Raw genomic sequence first — 23,117 nt, 5'->3', positions numbered from 1 at the left:
CAGTTTCAACACAGTTTGAACTTGTGACTTCTCCATTTAGTATTATTGAAGTCAGGCGTCGGCTGTCGGAGTAAATGAGATCTGTAATTGTTCTAATCAATGTCGCCTCGTCTTAAACTATCTCATGGAAGGATATTGATCGCTCAGTTCATCTACTCATCGTTCTGCTGCCTCGCTGAAGGGAAAAGCTGAAGTTGCATGAGCAGAAGTCAGCAAACAGCCAGTTTTCTCCTTTTTCTTCAAAGATTAGAGCAGAGATTACCCCGTTTGCTAACAGGGCAACAAAACATCCAACAGATCAGAGAGCATTTCAAATAAAAGGTGACAGCTCTACTGTTGAGTGACCTGTTTTCTCTACAGAGCTGTTTTCTCTGTGAGCGAGTTGTGTGGATGAAAGCAAATTAGGGAGGACAGAGACCAAAGATGTACAGTCACTGTAGGAACGTGCAAAATGGAAAAAGATGGATTTTAAGAGAAAAAACATGCTTACAGATCATGAGCTGAAATGCTCCTTTACCACGGAGTCACTTAAGTAGTTGTAAACTGAAGTGAGTTTTGTCTTTGGACGCATAACATATACAGTCCCAAAATCCAAAATGTGTTGGTTATTGGTAAATAACGCTCTCAACAGGCTGGACACACTGGATGCGTGTGCTGGGTGGCATTACCTCTCTTTTCATTTCAGCATCCATGTTAACAGGTTCGACCAGCCACACTGGATGCATGAGTCGTGTTTCTCACGCCAGTGTAAAGCGTAGCTGCTGCGTCTGGAGTCTTACCTATTTCTACCGCTTCATGCGTGCTGTTCTCAGTAAAAATAGACCTGAAAGTGACCTGTAGACAGTCATAGCCACATCATACCAGCATTTTGCTACAGTTTTAATGTCTGTATGTGTAATATGTGACAGACATAAAGAGAAAACACACAAGTGAGGGGCGACTTCTTTCTTTCACTTTCACTTTCTCTCCCTCCCTTCCTCTCTCTCCCCCTCGTACTTTCTCGCTCATTCAAGGCGGGATACAGGAAAATAACGTCATCATATTCATTGATAATTATTAAAGACAAACTTGGTGTACACAGATAGGACAGGTCGGAGCTGCGCTGCAGCAGCATCGCAGCCTATGTGAACACAAACACGCGAGTGAGCAGCGGCTGCAGCAGCTCAGCAACGCAGCCGCCATGCAGTACACAGGCGTCCAGTGTGTCCAGCCTGTAAGGTGGAATTCAGGGTGTCCCGGTCGTCCAGGGGTTCAAGATGGTGACTGTGTAGTTGGTTCAGTGGTGCATGACGCCAAAAATGTTCAACTTCCTGGATTTAAAATTACTTCGTTGTCGGCTGCCAAGTGTAAGCTTATGGAAAAGGTGTTTTCAGCCCCCTCTGCATCATGTGACGTAATTATATAGTTTGGTCCTTATACCCTTCGCTGTACTTTGGTCCCTGATTTGAGTAAAACCTCTTTTTCATGTCTGAAATTCTGCATATTTTTAGCATTTTACACATGCATGCTGAAATTGAACCTGATATTTTTGTTGTTATGGGTCTTGAGTGAAATATAAAGTGAAGTTCTTTGCGTTCAAACATTTCAAGCCGCTCGACACACGTCTGTACCAGGATATATCTTCTTCCATGTTCGCCTTGTGGAGTGAAGATTCTGCAGTGAATTTTCGGCACTGACTTCACCTCTCCCCCAGCTTAACATGTAAACCACGCACTGTCGGCCCGCTCTCTGTCTCCTGAGCTCTCCTCAGCCCAGAGAAGCCTTCATGAAATTTTGAGCCCAGAAATGATTGTGAAACTGGTGCAGCCGCTAAACTCGAGCTAGTTTTGTTTTCTTGCTTTGCTCGTTACAGAGTCGAGCTCTGTCTGAGTGTGTTGTTGTTGTTTCCATGCCCGCTCGTCTGTCTGCATAAGTGTGTGTTTGTGTGTGTGCTGCGTGCCTAGACAGGTAGATCACTCAGGGCAGGACATTGCTGCTGTCTGTGTCTGTCACTGACACAGAAAAGATGTCTTGATCTTCTGAATGTTCAGCGTCTGGTTCAAGTTAGATACACCTTGTTTGTATGTCGTCACTTAAGCGCTGTACATCTGTAAATGTTTGATAGGGCCATAATAGTGACCCCATCCTGGTGGTCCTCGTGTGACCCCTTGGATTAATCTTGAAGGCCCTTTGTGGGTCCTGACCCTCCGGTTAAAGACCTCTGATCTGGACATTAGTTGATTGATTATCACCCAGATTAATTTTTAATATGCGTGTTTTAATGATGGGTACTGAAGATGGCAGCGACCTCCTGACATGATGCCGTATCGTCTCTGACTTGTTAGTATCGGAATGTATTGACATTTCACACTGCAGATCAAAGTGAGTTGGGTGATGCGTGGTATGAATTTGGGCGTAGTAATACACACCTCACATTTCACCTGTGTAAATACAGCGCTGGTGTGGTTGGCGGTAACAGCAGGAATGTTGCCGCACAGAAACCAACAGACTGTCCACCTGTCAGAGTGTGATGGAAAACCACTTCCTGGTTTCTTCCTTGAAACTTAAAAAATGAAGAGGGTCATTATGTCAGCCTGCTCTCTGAAGTGTCTTCTTTCATTTTGTGGAGACGTTTCTTCATCAGAAGTCATACGACATGGTTATAGCATCTCCCATTTACTTTGACACACCTTCTTTTTTAGGTTCCTTGGTTTCTTCTCCACCCTGACGCCTCATAAATGTGTCGTCCCTGTGTTTACATGTTAAAAAGTGTGTGAGAGAGAGTCTGCGTTCATGCTCCACTTAGACTCGTTGTCTTTATGTAAACATCGTCATGCTAGCAGCCCACAGCAGCACACCCGACCTCCATACGCAGACTAAGTGTTGATCCAATGACCTGCAGACAACATTAGTAAACACGCTCACTGTTTGAAAGAATTAAACCCCCAAACAATGTCATGCTTGTTTGAACTGTTTCAAAGAAAGCCAGAACTGAGGTTCCTAGAAAGCAGAATGTCTCATTTCCTTTTTCTGGACTACTACAACAGCATTATTATAGAAATAACACGGCAAATATAATCTGAAACATTAGAACCATGACAGTGTCACTCCTGGGTGTGTGGAAGGCTTAGTTGCAGGGGTGTGGGCGTCCTTCAATATTAAAATTTTGCATTTTTCAATAGGAAATGTGGAATTTTTATAATTGTAGATCATTATTATTAATCAAATCTGTGTAGAGTTTGAAAAGCTTAATGATAGAACTTAGTGTAGGAAGTAGAAGCATTAATATAAGTTATTTAACCTATTTATGACGCATTTATACACAGGATTTGTAATTTCCCTCGTCTGTTTCCAGGTGACGTTTTGTCCAAATACAAAACAAAGATCAACATTTTCACCTTCTGACGCAGAAGAAGATTTTCCGTTAACGGTGTCATATGATTCTTTATCTTGTCATCTTGTGTGCCTCAAAGGTTTTATTGTAGTCGAATGGTGCAAATTAAGCCTGTCACTTTTTATTTGAAATTCAGACCATTATAGTGTATAAACGCAACAGGCCGTTCTTTGTACTCCAGCGGGGGAACATGCATAAGTCACTTTCACTTTTGTTCTGTTGCTGTCCTCTCAGTAAATTGGAAGGAAATGGAAGAAAGTAGTGAGCTGTAAACAGAAAGTAGTGACGTTAAATATTTTCAGACAACATAGACCTGTCGCTATAGAAGAAAACATTTAAGTAAAGATAAAGTTTTTGGCGACTAACGTGCTAGTCACCCGTTAGTGTTCTGATAATTGGACTAAACAGTCATTTGGTTTTAATTTTAATTTATGAACTAATCGTAAACTTGGGTGGTGATTCAGAGGCCTGGAGCGAGGCTTAACCAGTTTCCCCGTGACTCAAAGAAATGTATTGTTTTTCTTTTTGAAGCAGCGACGGTCCGAGTACACTTTGAATTCTCGAAATATGTTATTTTGTTTGGATTTTCATGGAGAACAGGGAAAATATCTCCAATTACATGAGCTGCAACAATCAATCAGTTGGTTGTCAACGTGCTAATGATTAATTACTGCGACACGAGCATATGACATGATCTTGGCGTATATCTTCTTGCCATCAGTGTAGTTACTAGAAGATGATTTTAACTTTTTCTTTCCTTTAGGTTGAGGTCAAAACAAGACATTTGAGGACCTCATCTGTGGCTTTGGGAAACTCAACATTTTTCACCGTTACTTACCACACAACTAATTGATTTAACGAGGAAATAATCAACAGATTAACTGAAAATGAAAACAATTGTAGTTGTGGTTGTTATTGTAGCTGCATGATGGCTTATTGTGGAAACAAAAAATCAGGACATCAATCCTAAAACAGTAAATAAAGCCCAGTTACCGCAGTATAATCTCTAATCTAGGTGACAGTTTAATTGTGTAATTGTACAGTGGATTTGCCAGCAACAAGTGTCACATGTGTAAAACAGGCAGAACGTACTCTCGGTTCTTGTCGGAGCTTATTTTAGTTTGTCTTTTATCGCCGCACTGTAATTATCTGTGTGTCTGTGACTGAGCCGGCACACGGTCGCTCTCTTTCAGCAGCTCCCTGCTTCAGTTTCACACGTTCACTTCACATTCACACAGCTCCACACATTTCTCACCTCCTCAGTACAATCACAGTCTGCTGCTCCTGACCGCCGAGCTGCTCCACTGGAGCTTTTACCCCCGCACAGGCGCTTCAGGAGGCGGGTTACTTACAACACAGTCGGCCAGACCTAAATTAGAAACATAGTCAGAGATAACAGATTTCATTGTGAGGTGTTATTCCCTGTCGGCTGCTTCTCTACTGTATTCTGCAGAGACTTACTGTACGTTATGAATCAAAACACAGCTCAGATTATCACATTTTTTAAATCGGTGCATCATTGATGTCGTTCTGAATGAGAGTGGCACCAAGTCTCTGTGTGGGCAGGCAGTGTGGCTGCTGGTGGAAGGTCTGTTCAGTATTTCAGACTCCATGTTCATATTAATCTGCACGATCAGCTGAGACGTCTGGTCTGACGAGTGCTGATCCAAAGTGTTAGTTTCAGTACCAAAACGAGCATTTTAATGGCCTCAATATAAACATGCTTTTCTACAATATTCTTGAAGTTAAATGTTCCTTAAACACAAGCCGCTGTACGAGATGTGCTTCGATAAAATAAGAGTTATAAATCATGTTGGGCTGCAGTGGTAAAGAAACAAAGCTGCGTTTTTTTTAAACCATCTTCGGGTTCAGCCAGACGTTTTTTCCTTCACTGGTGTGGTGTGGAAATCATTTTGGCAACGTGAGACCAACGTGATGCTGATGCTTGGTGTTGGCTCATAAGATGAATGTGCCAGTTTTAGCTAACTAACAGCATTTTTTTTAATGTGTTTTAATGTGCTGTGAATGAGGCTTAATGTCAGCTGACACCCAGAAAAGATGGTTAATATCCTGAAACGACAACACAATCCTGCAGCTTTTAATAGTTAGTTTATCTACACTGGAAGAAACAGTTCAACATGTTGGTAGATTAGCCTTTTTGCTGTCTTTTTGATAAGTACAGAGCTAGAGCAAAGATGTGGTTACCCTAGCTTAGCATATCCACTGGAGGCATGGGTAAACAGCTAGCTGGGCTCTGTCCAAAGTTCAAAATTACATTTTGAATAACACCCTCCAAATCATTCGTGCCTTTTCGTAAATTCAGCATTAAATGCAATACATTAACTTGTTTGTGAAGAATCAGGACTGGGATCCGGATACCTTCCATCTGATCACAAGACGACCACACTCACCTCTGAAGCCTCCCTGAGCTCCCATTTATGTCTGTCTGTGTAAACCAAGTGGAAGAACAAGGATTAAGTTAGCCTCTTCCCCTTGTCTCTTGTGAACTTTAAGCCACAGTAGACTCTCTGTGACGAATCCCGAAAGTCCCGTGTTAAACCGCCAACCAGCGAAATTGAATTAATAAATGCGATCAACAAGGCCAACCTCAGATGACCATACGACATGCGTGGCCTTCAGGAACGCCACACAATGACTGCCTTTTGTTGACAGACTCTTCTACCTCTAATCTCTCAGCATTATATAACTGCCAGGGAGATGTGTATAGGGCAGCACTGTGTTTTACTAACTGGCTGGCAGTCTCTGAGGCCGCCCCAAGGCTCGACCCACTTGGGAATGTTTTACACCAGGGTTCAGAGAAAGAGGTCAGATATATATATATTTCTGCTTTTCAAGATTTCTCAGATCCCTTTTCTACCTCATTCGTTACCTCCAGGCCGCATTTCTTTTATTTTAGATGAGATGTTCTTTGTTGTTTTACGCTTCCTGTTTTTTTCTTTAGATATTCTCTAGACACGTCTGCTATTCCTTTGAAGTCTGAATTCCTATTCTCCCGCTGTGTATATATTTCTGGATGATATTTCAGGATTGTTTGTTTTATGTAAGAAAGAGATGAGGATACGACAGGTATTTTTTTTTTATTTCAATGACACTCGTAAAACCATAACTTCCTCTGTTTTTGAAAAAGAATTTCCTGTTTTCTTGCGTTCTATTCAATTTTCTAATAACCGAGGAGGATGTTATCATTTATTGTGGCAGTGTGAATAGGATTCCTGTATTTTGAGGCCACAACTCAACAAAAACAGACCTCTTCTCCTGCATGTCCTTCATTTAACCTTTGTTGCACATTTTTTTCTTTCTTTCTGATGGAGGAAGATGCTTTGCTGTGTTTCTCCCCCCCATTTCCATAATCTTTCCCGCCTTGAGGTACACATTTTCAGCAGCAGAAGCAGAGGTGGGCGTAGATCTGGACGGCTGTACTCTGCTCACAGACTGCAAAAAGCACATCATCAAGATGCACAAATCACATCTTTCCCCCCTCCTCCTCTTCCTCCTTCAGTTTCTCCTCCCATCTCTTTGCGGGTTAGTCACCGTCGCAGGTCACACTTCAGCCTGAAATGACAGGCAGGGTCTCGGTAAAGCACGGTGGATTACATAAATCCCGTCGGTGGCTGTGCAGCTCATTCGGAGACGTTTAGAGGAAGACTAGGAGGGCGCAGTTTCCTCAGGGGGATCCCCGGGCAAATGGATGACGCAATCAGGAGGAATACTCACAGTAGACCACAGTAGATTAGTCCTCATTGCTATGTGAAGCCACCACTGCCACACCCCTGTTCAACAGATACCGACACTGGCTTTTTCCTCACGCTGCCAGTCGGCTCTGTCTCGACGTTTTGGCTGAAGGTTAATGGGAAAAAACTTGGTGAACCTGCAGTACAGTCAATCCAAAGGATCTCTGACGTCATGTTGAAGAGAAGTGAACATGCACAGACATGTTAGTCAGTGCCATTGGTTTGGTGTTGTGACTGAAACAAGTAACGTCTTATAATATCCCACAAGTATGTGATTTAATCAAAAATAAAACCCTCTTAGGTTTGGCAGGAGTCTGTTGTGTTATAGTGCAATATACTGATTGTAAAGCACTTGACCTTGACGGGCTGAGAGGTGTCATTCTGTCACAAGATGCAGCAGTAAATCTCTTTTATCTTAAACTGACATTTTGCGGTCAGAGTATGGTTTGTTTTTGTTGCTTGTACTTCCATCGCTTGAAATACACTCCTCGCATAAAACTGGTCTGACTCTGCAGTGGAAAGAAGCAATCATAAAAAAAGGCAGTGGTATTCCCCTTCGCTCAAAAGGTAAAACAACCAGACCAATAAACCGGACCAGTACACACTCACGCTGATGGGTGACGTACTGCGAGTTGGACGGTGCTTGGTTTGGGCTCGATGCCTGTTTTGAAACAGGAAACAGTTAGGCGGCCAGCAAGTAACAAACTGTCTCTCTTTCGACTCAAACGTACCCTTTGCCACCGTGAACAGTGCATAAAAATTGTGGAGCAGTCTGTAGTTGATACAGCAGCCCTAAAATCCTCCAGATGACGTCACGTTTTACGCCAGTCGAAGGATTTTCGCCGGCAAAAGAGCGGGGGGATGAAGGCAAAATGTAGAGAAGATTACCGTTGTTTATTTGCATATCCTACCAACACTGTAGTGATACAGATGGTTATGCTGTTTGATTGTTTGGACAACTTCAGCTGAACATTTTCAGCACACGTTTTTTTTGTGACCCTTTCCTCTTTGTTCATCGTAGCTGTATCTCACTGAGAAACCACAACGCTCCCTTAAAATAGGTCTTATGAGCTATACATCCGAAGGCTAACCCGAGTGGCAAACTTAAGACGTAATGAACAGAATCAAAAATCCTCTCCCAAATAGTTCAGGACAAAAACATGTACTGTTTAGACCCTGAGATTACTTGTTTGAATCCTGCAATGACTGACAAAAGATTGTAGGATTGCTGTTCTCGTCTCCTTCAACAACTTCTGGCAAACTGCGCTTGAATCTGACTCTTAATCTTCCAGCACATTGCTCAGGTTGTACTACCCAGCTCCCAAATGGGACTGTACACAGCTTTTATGAATGAGAAGCAAAAACAACAAGTCAACAAGTCCCCTGAATCAATAAAGGTTAAATATAAAGCCAAAAAATGGAGAGGGAAATTGGAAGCATTACCTGCTGTTGCTGCCTGCAGACCTCAGGGGGTTTCTATGATTTGTGTTTTGCTGTAACTCGTTCAAGTGGACGGTGAAAAGTTTTCTCCAAAGTAATAAACGTTCATAAGAGGAGGGCAGGAAAAAATCACCAGCAAAGCTCCCTGGTTACCACCAGAGTTGGCATAGCAACAAAGAAGATCACATCACATGAGTCGACCCTTCATGTATCTCGGTATGAAAAGTCCGCAGTGATATCGTAAATTAACAGCAGCAATTATATAATCTCATGTATAGTTTGAGCTTGGTTTAGTGTTTCCTCAGAGATGTTCGCTTAAGGAGGTAGAACAAGGAATGCAAACAGAAGAGAGAGAGAGAGGTGACGAGGCTGGCGGGAAACCTGGAGGAAGGATTAGGAGTCCTTTTAATGTTCTGTGGCAGAGGAAGGAAAGAAGGAGGAAGAGGAGGGGAAGGATACTGCTCAGCATAAACAAACTCAACTCCTCCTCTGTTTGGGAGTCTGTCCATCCCATCCTTAATTCGTCCCCTCTCTGTGGAGAAAATGTTGCAAGAAGCAAGAACTCTTGAAAATATTCTCTCATCATGTTCGATTGTAATCCAAGATGCGCCTGCACACATTAGAGAAATTCTGTTCTATCTTCTCAGAGAAAATCAGTTGTGACAAATCGATTGATAGATTGTAAAATAGTTGGCGATTAATGTCATGTGTGTAATGGAAAGTGCAACTCATCACCAGCCCATTTCTTTATTATTCAGTCTTTACTTGGGTTTTGGTACAAACTCCAGCAATTTAACACAAAAAGTCAGCACAGCCCTGCCTCTCTTACTTCCATTTTGATGATTTATCTATCTAAATATGTTTCTTTCAAGTCCTATGGCTTAATGGAGTGAAATAGCATATTGCTGTACCCGTTTCATTAATGTGCAATACTGAAAAAAACAAAGATTTTTATAAGCTTACATAAAAAAAAGAACCACTCCAGTCGAAGCAAATCCAAACTGCTATTCGCCTTCCCCCAAACAAAAGATGTAAGAACTGTTATCCAACATTTGTTGACAGAGGGAAAAAAAGGACGATTACCACCAGACACAATTGTTAGACTTGCCCTTGCCTGTTAAGTCTGGCTGGTAAACTGAAAGTACCAGGGTAATTTGTAGTCCACCAACGTCCGTGTGAGGAGAGGAAAAAGATTTGTGAGTAAAAATCAGCTTCCTTCTGCTCCTGTGACTCGAATGTTTTCCTCCTGCAGGTGCTCTCCTCTCTTTCCTCTCTGACGTTAGCTGCTGTGACGCCTCACAATCGACCCCCCTCCTATCTCAGACGCTGTGACATAAATGGGAAAAACCTGACAAACGCAGCTTGTTGGAGCACATATCTGATTTCTGCGCTAATGTGGGCCAAATCCTCATGTGGCTGAGCGTGTTGTTGGCATTTTCAACCTGAATTAGGTTCCTCTCGAGTCTCAGGCTCACGTCCACTTGTGTAGGAGGACTGATGTGTCTCTGACCTCTCTGGGCAGCAGGCTTTTAAATAAAGAGAGGGGCAGAAAATAGAAAAGAAAGACGGAGATGTACAATGAACTCGCGGCCCGCCCCTGTGTCTCTCTGCGGCTTCCTCTGGTCTCTGTTTGACCAATGAAGCCCACCGACACGCTGCCTCGTCTTCCCTCCCCTCAGGAGAAACCCGATCCACGAGGTGTCTCTTTACATTTTTCCAGCCCCACTCGCTACAAACAAGTCACAAGCGGAGCGTGGGTCAGCTAAACTCCTGTTGTCCACATGTTTGGCTCAAATCAGCTCACACCGCAACGTTCATGACTGTCGCTTTCTGCCGTTGGCGCCCAACAGGGAGAGGAAGCCTGAATAAGTGAGTGACGGTGCTCGTGAATGTGTATGTATGTGTGGGGGTGCTCACCAGCTAGCACAGGAGCGTGTTGAGTGTTAAAGTTAGCCTCTGCTGTCAAGGGCTGACGCTGCTACCAGCCGGCCCAGCCTGTCATGTGTGTGTGAGGCAGATGGAGAGGTGGACTTAAAATGGACTGGGAATGGTAACAGAAGACGAGTGTTTTCACTGGCTGACAGGAGAATGGAAAGTTCACTGGTGGATTGAGAACATTTTATCTTTATGATTCCATGTGGAAGAATGTGCTGCTTTGTATTCGCGTTGGTGTTGACATTCTTCGAAGGTGGATTCAGCCTGTGGCGAGGTATCGAACCTGTCCTGAGTTGGAGCCAAAGAAGAAGCGGAGACTCAGTAAGGAAACATAACTTTTGAATCCTGCCTTTTAGATTCTTGAAAGTGAAGTTTGAGCCTGCTGAGCTTCCATCTTCTTTGCAGTTAAGCACATGTCAATACACGTGTATAGTGTTTACAACATAGGGTTGCAACTTACTGATTATTTTCATTTTTTAATTATCTATCAGTTATGCATTTCGGTCAGTTGTCTTGTCTACAAAAGGTTCTGGAAAATGTTTGCAAAAGTTTGACTACGGTTGTTTTGTTTTGTTCAGCTGTCTGTAACCAAAGACGGTGTTTTCCATTTTAGCTTGATTATTCACTTAAACGATCGCCTTTTAATCAAAGTTGTTGCAGATAGATTTTGTACTTTTAATCAATGCATGAGATAAGTTGTCAACTATTGAATTAATCGCCAACAAGTTTGACAATCATTAAATTGATTTGAGTAATTTTTTTAAAAGTAAACAAAATATCTTTGGGTTGTGAACAAAACAAGACGTTTGCTTTGGGAAACACTGATCGACATTTTTCAGCATTTTCTGACGTTTTACAGACCAGACAACTAATCGATTAATTGAGAAAATAAGCGACCGATGAATTACTATTTGCAGCCCTGCTTTAATCAGCGCCTTTTCAATACCTTTTCATAAAGCAAAAGTTGACTTAATTTAGTAAGTCATGAGAAATTAATCAAAGAGTGAGTAAAGACAGTACTTATCTGGCCTATAGTGTCATATTTTTCGCCTCTGTGCTGTGGGCACACTTAAGTTGGAGCTGAAAACGTGACCATTAGTACTGAGGTTCAGTCTTAACTACTGAAATCTAATCAAAACTAACCCTAATCCGGTTCATGGCAGCGGAGATTATCATGAGCTGATGGAGACACTTCTTCTCCTGACACAGCACAAACGTGTACACATGTCAACCGATGCATGCTTTGGCACTTGTGTTGAAATAAAACGTTGCATCAGGAGGCGATGAGTGAGCTGAGGTGACGGACAGGTACCTCCTGTGTTGTGTTGTGTTGGGTTTGAGTCACCACTGCTCGTGTGTGGTGGAATTCCTGCTATGCGAGTCCTGTGAGCGAGCCGGCCCTCTCACCTGGACTCGTGAACGCTGTCTTTGTGTGAACCGTCCCAGATGATCGTTCCTGCTGCCGCCTCACAGAGCAGCTTTAACATCGAGCTGATGCTTTCAGTCTCACTCAAGGAAACTTTTGACATGACACATCAGCTGTCAGGGGGTTCAAACCTGTGACCTGTCAGTTATGTGAGTGTCTGTCCAGCCACTGCCAAACAACGCTGCCCTGCCAGTGAGGATACTAATGTCTCAGAAGTAAAACAAATTAAATATTAAAATATACAGAACATTAAAGGAATAAAGAATCCGGCAAAGCAAGTGGAAATACTTGCTTTGAGTTGAGAATTTAAGATATGTAATCCTTCAAGCTTCAGTCTGCATCTTAACAGTGATTGTAATTATATATCTCATATATAATATATCATCAAGACAATAAAAAGCTCTTCTGGATTGTTATTGCCATGTTGGAGTAATGTAAACATCAGTGCTGAAAAAGATCTAAAACTTTTTCAATTATTGATTGAAGCATTTTAAGCAATTAGTCCGTATCTCTTCGACACTTCTTCCATTTTGCATCATCCCTGCCGGGCACACAGCCCTTGATTGTAAACAAACAGGTGATTGGCTTAAAATAGTATCTTAAGTACCACTTTAGTTACTGCGTAGTGCTGAGGTTGTGTAAAATAGATAAAACCCTGCAAATATACATTGTGTTTTCTTATCAGACAGATTAGAAACTATTTTGAAACTACATATCTTCTCATGGAGACGTTTATCTGCCAATGCAACAAGCATGATTACATTAGCATGAACAGCTCAAGCAGGATCAGGAACCTTCATAATGGAAGGATGGTGATGTTTTTAAGTTATGTTTATTCAATGAACTGTACAGGGAATGTAACCTCTACGGCTGATGAGTGATACAACCAGACTCCATCAGCAAAAAGGCAAATTTAGACATCACTGAGTCAAAGAGTAGAAGGATGCAGAGTGCTGCTGTTGGGTTTTAACGTCTTAATGTTGAAATGTTTAAATTATTGAAGGTGTTCTTTGGTTAAGGGGATGAAGAGTCCGCTGAGGCGCTGTAAAAGCATAAGTCTGTTGTAAAACAATAGTTCATGTCCCTTTATGAACATCGTGACATGTTTTCCTTCCGGTAATCACTCGTCCTGTTCATGTTGGCCATTAAGACGTCCCTTCTTAATCTAACCTCAGACAAACTTTGCACAGAATGAAGACTGTGGACTTTGTTCTCCATCAGTCACATTGAAAGTGCATTCCTAAAACTATATTTAGTATGATAAGGAAAAGAGGCCACAATATTTGTTTTGATTGGTCTTGAAATTTAGGATGGAAAGGCTGAAATTGTCTTTTTAATGTTTTTTTTCCCACTTCATGTGGTTGCTTATCTTTTCTGTTCAGCTTGTTTTGAGTTCATACCAAATACTTTGGTGTGCTCCTTGTATCTCCTGATACACAGCACTTAAAATTCCTACATTTTTGTTGCTCATTCTGGCACATTTTTTAACCATTTTTGTAAAACAATGTTCCCATCTGCTACACAGACTAAACAAATTATGAGAAAAACTCACTTTTCAGCCAAATGATTCGACCGAAGTTGACAAGTTCTTCAGATTTGAGTGCCACAGGACATTGAAAGACACACAGGTTAATGGCCAGGGGAGTGTTTATTGCAGACCATACCTGTTTCGATGATTCACATGGTCGCCTGATTATGAAAACGTGCATTTCCTGCAGTTTGAAGACAAAGGCACGTCACCGGTGAAGCAGTGATCATGCTTACTGGAAAGTTTTCTGTCATTAAGACTCGGTGAGATATAATTCAGACGTTTCCTACCTGTGACGCGTTGTTAGTTCAACACAGCAGTGAAAGTGACTCGGGCCTCCACAGGTCTGCCATCTGCCATGTTGTTGGCTACAGTAGCTGGGAGCAAAGTTTACCCAGGACGACTGCATGTGTTAATGATTGACAGGAGCCTGGCGCCTTGCAGGAACGCTTACATGAGACCTGAGAACATGGACATAGGGTCACGGTAGTTTGTATCGGGATCCGGAAAATATATTTATATATTGGGAGTTCTTCCATTACGCAAACACTGCTGTGTTACCTATGCTGGGCTAGCACATGTATGTACTGCGCCCAGTGTTTTCTCCAGGTCTTATGGACATATTTTAGTACAAAATGTGCAATTTCACATCATTTTTAGAGATCCATGTAGAGAACTGTGCAACAAGTCCGTTATCTGAAGTCTAAATCTATTACAGTCCACAGTCTTAAAAAAGGAAATGACATTGAATTGTGTCACCGCACTTATTTAGATATGATGTCATTTTTTTGGGGACTAGATGTTCTTGGAAATTCTGCCCCAAAGAACGAGTCGATCATTATCAACAATTTCGATAATCAGGTGATCCTTTAAAGCGAGACTGTATAACCGTTTAAAGGAGAAATATTGCGTTATTCTTTTTACAAATAAAAAGTTGGAAGTAAGAAACAGTCTGAGCTTCTTCTGGTCTGACCAGCAGCAAATGGTGGCTGATGTTAGCAAACTTGAGCTAGATATGTGTGTAACCGCTATTACCCATCTTTAGTCATTTATCGAGCAGAAATGTTAAACATATGCTGCGTTTATCTGTTTTGTGTCTTTACAAACTAAATATCTTTGGGTTTTAACTGTTGTTTGGGCCAAAAAAGTCAAATTACAGACATCATTTGATATCAGTTTTGCTATTTTATGGCATTTTGTAAGTAATTGCAGCTGAAGAGCACCGTGTTGCTCTTTTTGCACCAGATTTGGTGCACTGTGATCCAGTCCAGCATTTGTTTGACTGTTTGAGTCGGTTGCCATGTTTACAGCTGTTTCGCTGTAACTCATGCGGTCCACTTTCCTCGCTCGTCTTCATTTATCTCTTCCAGCCTGCATGTTTACATCCTCAAAGTGACAACATAATGGGCTGCGGTTTTGTCAACGGAAACATGAACTATTCAGTATTAGTTTTGAAAAAGTATCAAATTTAGAGTCGAAACTTAAAGTGGTGTGGGAGCAAGAAAAGGTAACTCCTTAACTACACATCTGTAAAGGTTCAAGTTTGTTTTTGTTTGGCAAAGTTTGGCACCAGACTGACGGTGTTCAGATGTCAGACTTGTCTATGTGCATGAAAGCAGCGTGATAGTAACACAAAAACAGAATCTAGTCTTCTTTCAATTTTATCCAAGTAGAAATCTGCTCGTAAACACAAAACGGCTGAATAGGAGTGAGGTTGACCTTTGTATTGTGCTGTTCGTCTGACATCGGACTCTGCTTAACTGCTTGACAACCATATGTGTGTTCATGTGAACATGTGAAAGCCAGCACGGTGTCATGATTGTTGATCAGCTGCTCGCGTGGCAGCTTCCTGTGGAGATTTATGTCGACAGCTGATGGCATGCTGCTGGGTCATGTCTGTCTTTCTGTGTGTGTTTTTTTTTTTTTTTCAAAGACCAAACAGATGTTGTGGCAGTCAGCGTTTATCATCTCTTCTCACTGTAATCCTTTATGTAATGTTTAACCCAAGTGACTTATAGACCCAGTAGCGACAGCAGTGACTGCTGGGAAACTGTTCGCCTCAACAGGAAACATGACTGTGCTTTTACGTGTGTTGTGCGACTAGTTGGATGTAATTTAGTAACCCCTTGTGCCTTCTCGCTGTAGCAGAGCTGCACGATATGGTGATATGGTTGCAATATGATTCATGATAAGCGGGAATGATCATGTTTGCTTTACAACTTTTATTTTTGCAGAACGAAATTCTGATGATGTGACATTTGTTGGTTTTCTTAGAAGAAGATTTGTAGGTCAGGACGTCTCTGCGGCATTACAGTACTTCATGATGATTTTACTTTTATACATTTTTATGTGATTTTTTAATTGGCATGTTGCAATCTTGACAATATTTCGATTAATTGTGCAGCCATAATAGATACTGACTACAAATTATCCATAAAAGTGCCAGATTCTCTTTTCAATAAAACAAACAGCAGATTTGTATTCGCAAGGGTTTCGCGCTAGTTTAATTTCTTTTAGTGTGAAGTATATCCTCAGTTTTTCAAAAAATCTCACAGAAAACCTAAAAAGCCACAGAATCAGATGAACTTTGATTGATGTTTGATAGCAATTTATTAGCATCTAATGAAGTTTAGCTTTTAGCATTTGAAATAACTTAATAAATAACTCAGACTCAGCTGAGATCTGTTATCTCTGTTTGTTGTTGTCTCTGACAGAGACATAACCTCCATTTATGTAATGCACAGTTTGCCGCAAGCTTAAGAGCAAGGCGGAGCAATGATGACAATCAACTGAAGTATTTGTTCTTAATTGTTAAACTCGAAACAGGTTATGGCGATTAATCTGGGTCTGTCTTGACAATGAAGTTATTTACTTATCGTACATCTTATCATATCTCAATTTATTGAAATATGTATGTGGCTGCTGTCATTTTTGCTGACCTCAATATATATTTTTTCCTCTTTATTCCAAGTTCAGTATTGTTTATCGCAATTATCCCTGTGACAGTGGATTGTCCAGTGTAAGTTATTAATGTAACAGGCCTATCTTCATATTTTCTTCACTTTTATGTTGCTTAAAGTCAGAGTGAGTCAAAATTCAGTCACTAAGTGGCAAAACTTTTAAAACGCCTCCTCAGTAACCATCGAGGAGACGTTCTTAAACCCTGACTAATTCCTAACTAACAATAGAAGACTGTTTGGTTGTAGCTGGCAGGTGAACCAGGGTGCGGCTGACGAGCGGTAACTTTCTCTGAGTAAATGAGGTTAATTAAAAGCCACCGGCAGCGAGGAGAGCAAAGGTCACACCCGCAGCGCCGTCACATTCCTCCATCAATAACCCTGCACGTCTGCCTGATTGTTTGACTAATCTCTGCTGCACCTTCACCTCCACTGTTTATACCTTTATGGCGGCCGGTCTGTGAGTGTGTACACATACATAATATCGTCATAGCCAGCACATAATATCCTACTAACTGACCTTCAGGCGGAGGGGTCCCATCTGTCAGAGCTGCTCACTCTCTCTCTCCTGCCGTAACTCAAGCCCACTCGCCCGGTCACACACACACTGCTTTGAGAGAAGAGGGGCTTTCCCTTTTACACTCAGTGTGTGCGTGTGTGTGTGTGTGTACTGTTCTTAAAGAGTGCGCCGCCTGGTCATCTTACACCTTCCTAGACTTGTGTTTCCATTAAAATCTCTGCAGCGCTGCATGGAGAACAGTATAGTCTAAGGATAGAGCGCTATAACCTAAAAATAGGGAAGCACAGCAGTGAAGTTTGTACAGACTATAAACAAGAAAATTGACCATGATATCTATGAAATTATAACATTCGTCAGCCAAATGAGGGTGAGGAAACTGTCCCCTGAAATGCTCTCACAAAAAGCAATGTCAACATGCAGAAACTTGATGAATATTTGAGAAATAAGTATACTTCTGACTTCTTCCTCTCGTGTTGGCGATATAACGTCTCTAAGCACTTGTACTGTTGCACTGAACATGCTTTTAGTAATGTCTTTTGAAGTGACCGATCTTGGAGACACAGGGCAGTGCTGAAAGTTTCAGGGATTCTGGTTTAGTCAGCGGAAATCTAGATAACAGATACCAGGGCCGAGATATCCTCCCAAGATTTTCCTAAACAGACGTCTTCATATGAATGCAGATGAAACAAAATAAGCTAATGAAATGCTAAATTGGCGTCAGATGAAAGCTGGGTTCTCAGATTGCATTTCAGCCGATGCATTCTGCCTATTTTGCTCCACACCGACTGTTTACCTGCATTCAAAACAGACTACAAACAAACCACAACGCTGCCATTACGGCGGCTGTAGCTCAGGAGGTAGAGCGGGTCGTCTAGTAATCGGAAGGTCACTGGTTCGAATCCCGGCTCCCCCCAGTTACATGTCGAAGTATCCTTGAGCAAGATACTGAACCCCAAATTGCTCCTGATGAGCAGCTGGCGCCTTGCATGGCAGCCTCCGGCATCAGTGTATGAATGTGTGTGTGAATGGGTGAATGTGGCATGTGTTGTAAAGCGCTTTGAGCTGTCCGAGAGGACTGGAAAAGCGCTATATAAATGCAGACCATTTACCATTTACCATTACAAAATCTCGTCCCTTGCCCTCTGCATAATCCATATGCAGATATCTGTTTACAGAGAGTAAGTAACGATAGTAACTGTACATTGCATGATTTAGATATTTCTACTGTAACCTCTTCCAGACCCATTTTCTCTACAAATCATAAATGTAAAGCGATGAAGGCCTGAGTTTGTGTTGTTGAGAACGGGTGCTCTGGCTGCAGCGTCCAGCCGAGTCTTTTTCTTTTGAGATTTAAACTCATTTTGTCAGTTCGCTTTGTACCTCTTGACCACGAGAGAACCCAGAAAACTAAACTGTGATCTTGTCAGTATTTGCAGGAAGCTATTTACTTGCAGCAGCAAAAGTGTTTGGTTCAGTTGTATTTTTATTTACCTTTAAGAAGCAATGCTCTGTGATGCATTTATACAGCATCAACCTGGGGTAGTACTGAATTATACTAATGACTAATTGATTAATTGGCTGAAGGTTGCTGCTCTAGTTGTCACCCTTTGGTTCGGTGCGTTAAACCAGAAACCTTGATTGAGAGGTGACAGCTGTGAGTATTTCATCTTATAAAACATATTTTGTTCGTGTGGTTTGTATCTCAGTTTTGCATTTGTGCAGTTTTGGAGCAATTCTGCACTTGATTTTGTTGACTCTTCTTTGCTGTGCCAGACCATGTGAGTCTCCCTGAACACTGCCAAGTCATATTTGGCTACTAAAATAATCAGCTCCTGACATAATCTCGAAGACCCTGAATTTGAAACTTCCCACTTAAGATCCTGTTAAGTATAGTAAACAACATAAAAACAACAGCTTGTTGAAGCCGCTCTTCTTGAAGCATATGCAAGCTGCTACATCCTGACCCCGTGCTCACTAGGTTGATGCTGTTATGTAATTAGCCAAACTTAAAGGAGTTCCTGTGGCGAGCCATCCGACTGCTCTCTCTCCCTCTCGTGCTGCGAGTCGTTAAGCTTTTTTCCACCATTAATTAAGCAGCAGCGAGTCCTCTCTTCCTCTGCCAAGGGAGCCCAGATGAGAGTCTCGTCCAGAGCTGAGAAACAGAACAGAACCGGCAGGAAGGAGAGCAGCGGGGTGAGGCTGAAGCCAGAGCAGAGCATCAGTGTTTCCACACTCATAAAGTACCTCAGAATAGTCGGGTTGATAGGAAACCAGTTTGTTCATGAGAAGCAGTGATGCTTTTATGGGCTAGCATCAACAGTCATCTTTTATCGCCAGAACACAAAATCTGCACCACAGTTTCTACAGTCGGCACAATGACGTCTCCTCGCTGCTGCTGCTGCTGCTGCTGCTGCTGCTGCTGCTGCTGTGATGGAGCCGTAATCATCCTGAAAATGATGGTTGGCTTATACACAGAGTGGATCAGCAACAGCCGAACACTCATTTTTTAACTCTGATTTCATCCACCGCCCGTCCACTGGATTAAAAAAAGATCACATTTGTACCGGCTAAATGGATTTGGGGGATAAAGATGGATGTTAAAAAGTAAATGCTCTCAATGATATGGTTACTTTAAAACATGAAAGAGCTTCAGATGAGGTCTTAGGACAAATTGGTCTGGTCAGCGTGTTCATTTGAGATCATCTGGATTTATTATGACATGAGTATCAGGTTCTTGTAGCTTGAGAGAGTGAGCAGATTTGGGTTTTTTGACGCTGTTATTCATGTAAATCATAAAACCAAGTTTGGTCTGATCATTGTTTTTCTTGTCCTTGGACTTTGGAGTTTCATTCCTTGAACTGATATATTAATTCCCAAAAGCAACATCAGGTCAAGTGTTTTACAGGTTTATAGATACTTTGTGGTTTGCAGGGCTGAAACAGAAACCACGGGCCAAACCTGGTCAGAAGTTCTTTGAATGTTTAACTATTTAATGTGTCCGGTTATCCTCGGTGTGATTTTTAATTGCTTCTGAAGAGAAAACATTAGCTGCATCGAGGTAAACTATTACTAAAACCTCTTGCTAACTGTGGATTGAGAAAAATTATATCATTTGCTGGTATTTTCAGGCACTGACACGATCAAGTTTAGATGTTTGATTCCCTCTAAGGCAGCACATAATTGTCAGACGTATGTATCCCCACTCTCCTGACATTTTACTTTAAAGATTTTTAATGGTTAGTGGCAGAAAATTAATTGGTAGCAGTTGTGATTCCAGCTCCTCAAATATGAATGTTTGCTTGTTTTTTTAAGTAAGCTGAATATATTTGGGTGTTGTTTGGACAAAACAATTAATTCAAGTATGTGAGCTTTGAATCTGGAAACTCATGATGCGCCTTTTTTAAGCATTTTCTGACATTATATAGACCTTTTGATTCTCAAACAAAATAATTGCGATGCCAACTAATAAAAAATGCTCCAACTGAATTTTATTGACATACAGGTCAGCATTAGAGAATCAGCATAAATCATAAATCATATTCTTTCATGATTGCCCTGGTCATCCATGAACCTCCCTGCAGTGGCTCTTTGCCTGCAGCAATCGATGGTGATAATATTTGTTAGTTGCTGCCTTCATATTATTACTTGAGGTTATATTTGTGGTCACCATCTTGACTGAGGCACATTCTGTGGTGCATTTGTCATCCTCAGTCCATCATATCTCCAATAACAATACACTGAATGCATATTTTGATTTAATATGTGACCACAATGAAATACAGACCAAATAAAGTTACATTTTGGATTTGATGATTTGCTGATTTTCTCTCTTATATCACTGATGAACATCTGAGAGTTTTTTGGTTGTTGATCAAACAAAACAAGTAATTTGAAGAGTTTATTTTATGGATAAAATGATTAATTGATGAAATGTGCAAATGTATACCCTGGAGGCCTAATTGTTAGGGTGCATACCACGAGACCAAAATGTCCAGGGTTCGATTCCTGGGTGGGGGAGCTGTGTTGCAAATTAGAAATGATTTTATAAAAGCCCTGTTAAGAATTTAAAGGTATGATCAAAAAGGACAATAGGTGTTAGTGTGGCATACTGATCATCTGTAGCCCCCAGGTTTGATATGAGGCGATTAAGTGATTATTTTTGCAAGAAAACTTCAAAGCACTCTCTGTTAAACCATTCAAATGCTTTTATCGTCACTGCACGTTCATGATGGACCTTAAAAACAAACTCTGATGCCTTTCTTTGATTCCCTGAGGAAGTTCTGATGCAGATGCACGTCAGAGTTTGTTCTTTAATGTCTGACGTGACCGTGCTGTGACAATAAAGTAAAAGTAAAAGTAAAATATTTAGTAGTTTAAAGAGTGTCCTCGGGTTTTCTTGTGATTTTTATGTCTACATGTGTTTCTTTGTTAATTAATGTTTGAAATTGGAGAATTCTGACTTTGTTTCTTAACTAATTGTGCGTGTGTGTATGAAGTGTAGTTTTTGGGTTATTCTGGGCTTCACACACATTATCTCATACGCTTAGGTACAGTCACACACACTCTTTCATGCACACTCTGTCTCTCTCTCTCTCTGTTCCTCTCCCACATTCACACTCATGCTCGCTCGCCCTGCTCCAAGCTGGTTAGCTGTGCTCCCTCTGTGTCTCTGTGGAGGGATTACTGTGTCCTGTGTGATTATCTGTCTATTAATAGCTTCCTTTAAGGCCGTTCACATGCTCCTATAGTGGCAGAGCTGCAGGCTCCCCGCGACACAAGCCGACCCTGAACCCTGCAGCCAGTAATTACTGTAATGAACTACAGCCTACTGTACACACATGGACCTGCACACACACACACACTACAGCAAGTGTGCACACAAAACAAGCATGCATGTATTCACTGCAGTGCAATGAAAGGTACTAAAAGGATTATATTCTGATATTTTTCTAGATATGATTTTTCAGATACTGTTCCAGCTTCTACACTGAGCCAAACGCCTCCGCAGCCACAACACAGAGAGACCCAGATAAAATCTTCTCTCCTCAGGCCAGCAGGGTGATGAACGCTGACCTCTGAATGTACTCAGCCTTGTCTAGTCCTCTGTGAATACGCTGCACCGCCCTGCAGATTTGCATACTCGCACTCGAGTTTGCACAAAATCTGGTGCAGAAATATTTTCCATGTATATTTATGTGCATTTTGGATCCAAACATGTTCAGTTAATCAGTGTAAATGCATCTGATGAGATCTGGTAGAGGCTTGTTTCCCCGGATAGGAAACCCCACTTTCTTTCTCCTTGAATGCTCAGATCCTCAAGAAGTTTTCATGAAGTCTTAAATTAATTTGAGCCAGATTATTTGTTTTTGAGTGACGAAACAGGGTCACAACTGTCTGCACAATCTTTGACAGCTGATCTTTTTGAGGAAAATTGGCCTCTGAAGTGTTTTTTTTTATTATTATTATTAATTGCTCCAAAATTCATCTTAGTAGTTTCACTTCTTTGTGGGTTTGCAAAGATTTCCTGACTTGACTTCAAAACGTCTAAACTTAAGTCGTTTTAAACAATTCAATTTTTATTTTTTTCTTAATTATTCTTTGCTGCATATTGATCTTTTAGCTCACAGTCGAGATCATGATGCCAGCCTGTACATATTATGTCATCAAGTGAGGAATCAAACCTCTTCAGTCTCGAAAAATGTGCACAAACGCACCTTTTATGTCCATTTTTCACAGCACCTAAGCATGCACATTAGAGGTTTATGCCATAGTTCAGCGCAGGCTGTGGAGGAGTGATATTATTTTAAGGTCATATCGCCGACCCCTAATGCATATACATTTACAGGCCAGAATGCACACGCACATATAGACCTACAGCAGTGTGATGCTGTCTGGGCAAACGGCATTTTAAAATCCTGCTTTTTGATTTTTCTCAGGTCTTTTAATGTCACTTGATCAAAGACTCTTTACCTCGTTTGTTTTCTTCTTGACATTTTTGCATTTTATTTAACTGCTGACATTGTAGAGATCTTAAACCTGGTGGGACCAGAATCATGGACGATCAACGACATAAATTGGATGTGATGTTGTCGGATTGTCTATTTAGAAAGTTTTGCATTCTGTTGGGAGAATACGAAGGCCATGGTTGACGTTTTGGTGTCCTTGAGGCGGCTGTAAACACGACAA

At 41.4% G+C, this 23,117-nt stretch overlaps 1 protein-coding gene across 6 annotated transcripts in view; it reads left to right on the top strand.

Annotated features, from left to right (window-relative positions):
• Window positions 1-23,117, top strand: part of ppp2r5eb (protein phosphatase 2, regulatory subunit B', epsilon isoform b) — a 49,989-nt gene that overhangs the window by 9,057 nt on the left and 17,815 nt on the right. The window contains exon 1 of one of the 6 annotated variants that reach the window (XM_084382230.1): window positions 10,293-10,434. The exons of the other annotated variants lie outside the window; for them this stretch is intronic. The gene's annotated coding sequence lies outside the window, so the exon portion shown is untranslated. Of the gene's footprint in view, window positions 1-10,292; window positions 10,435-23,117 lie in introns of those variants that run through there. 6 annotated transcript variants of the gene reach the window in all.

This window comes from Pagrus pagrus (assembly GCF_965226575.1).
Source record: "Pagrus pagrus genome assembly, chromosome: 18".
NCBI classification, from domain to species: domain Eukaryota; kingdom Metazoa; phylum Chordata; class Actinopteri; order Spariformes; family Sparidae; genus Pagrus; species Pagrus pagrus.
This window is presented reverse-complemented; position numbering and strand designations above follow the sequence as displayed.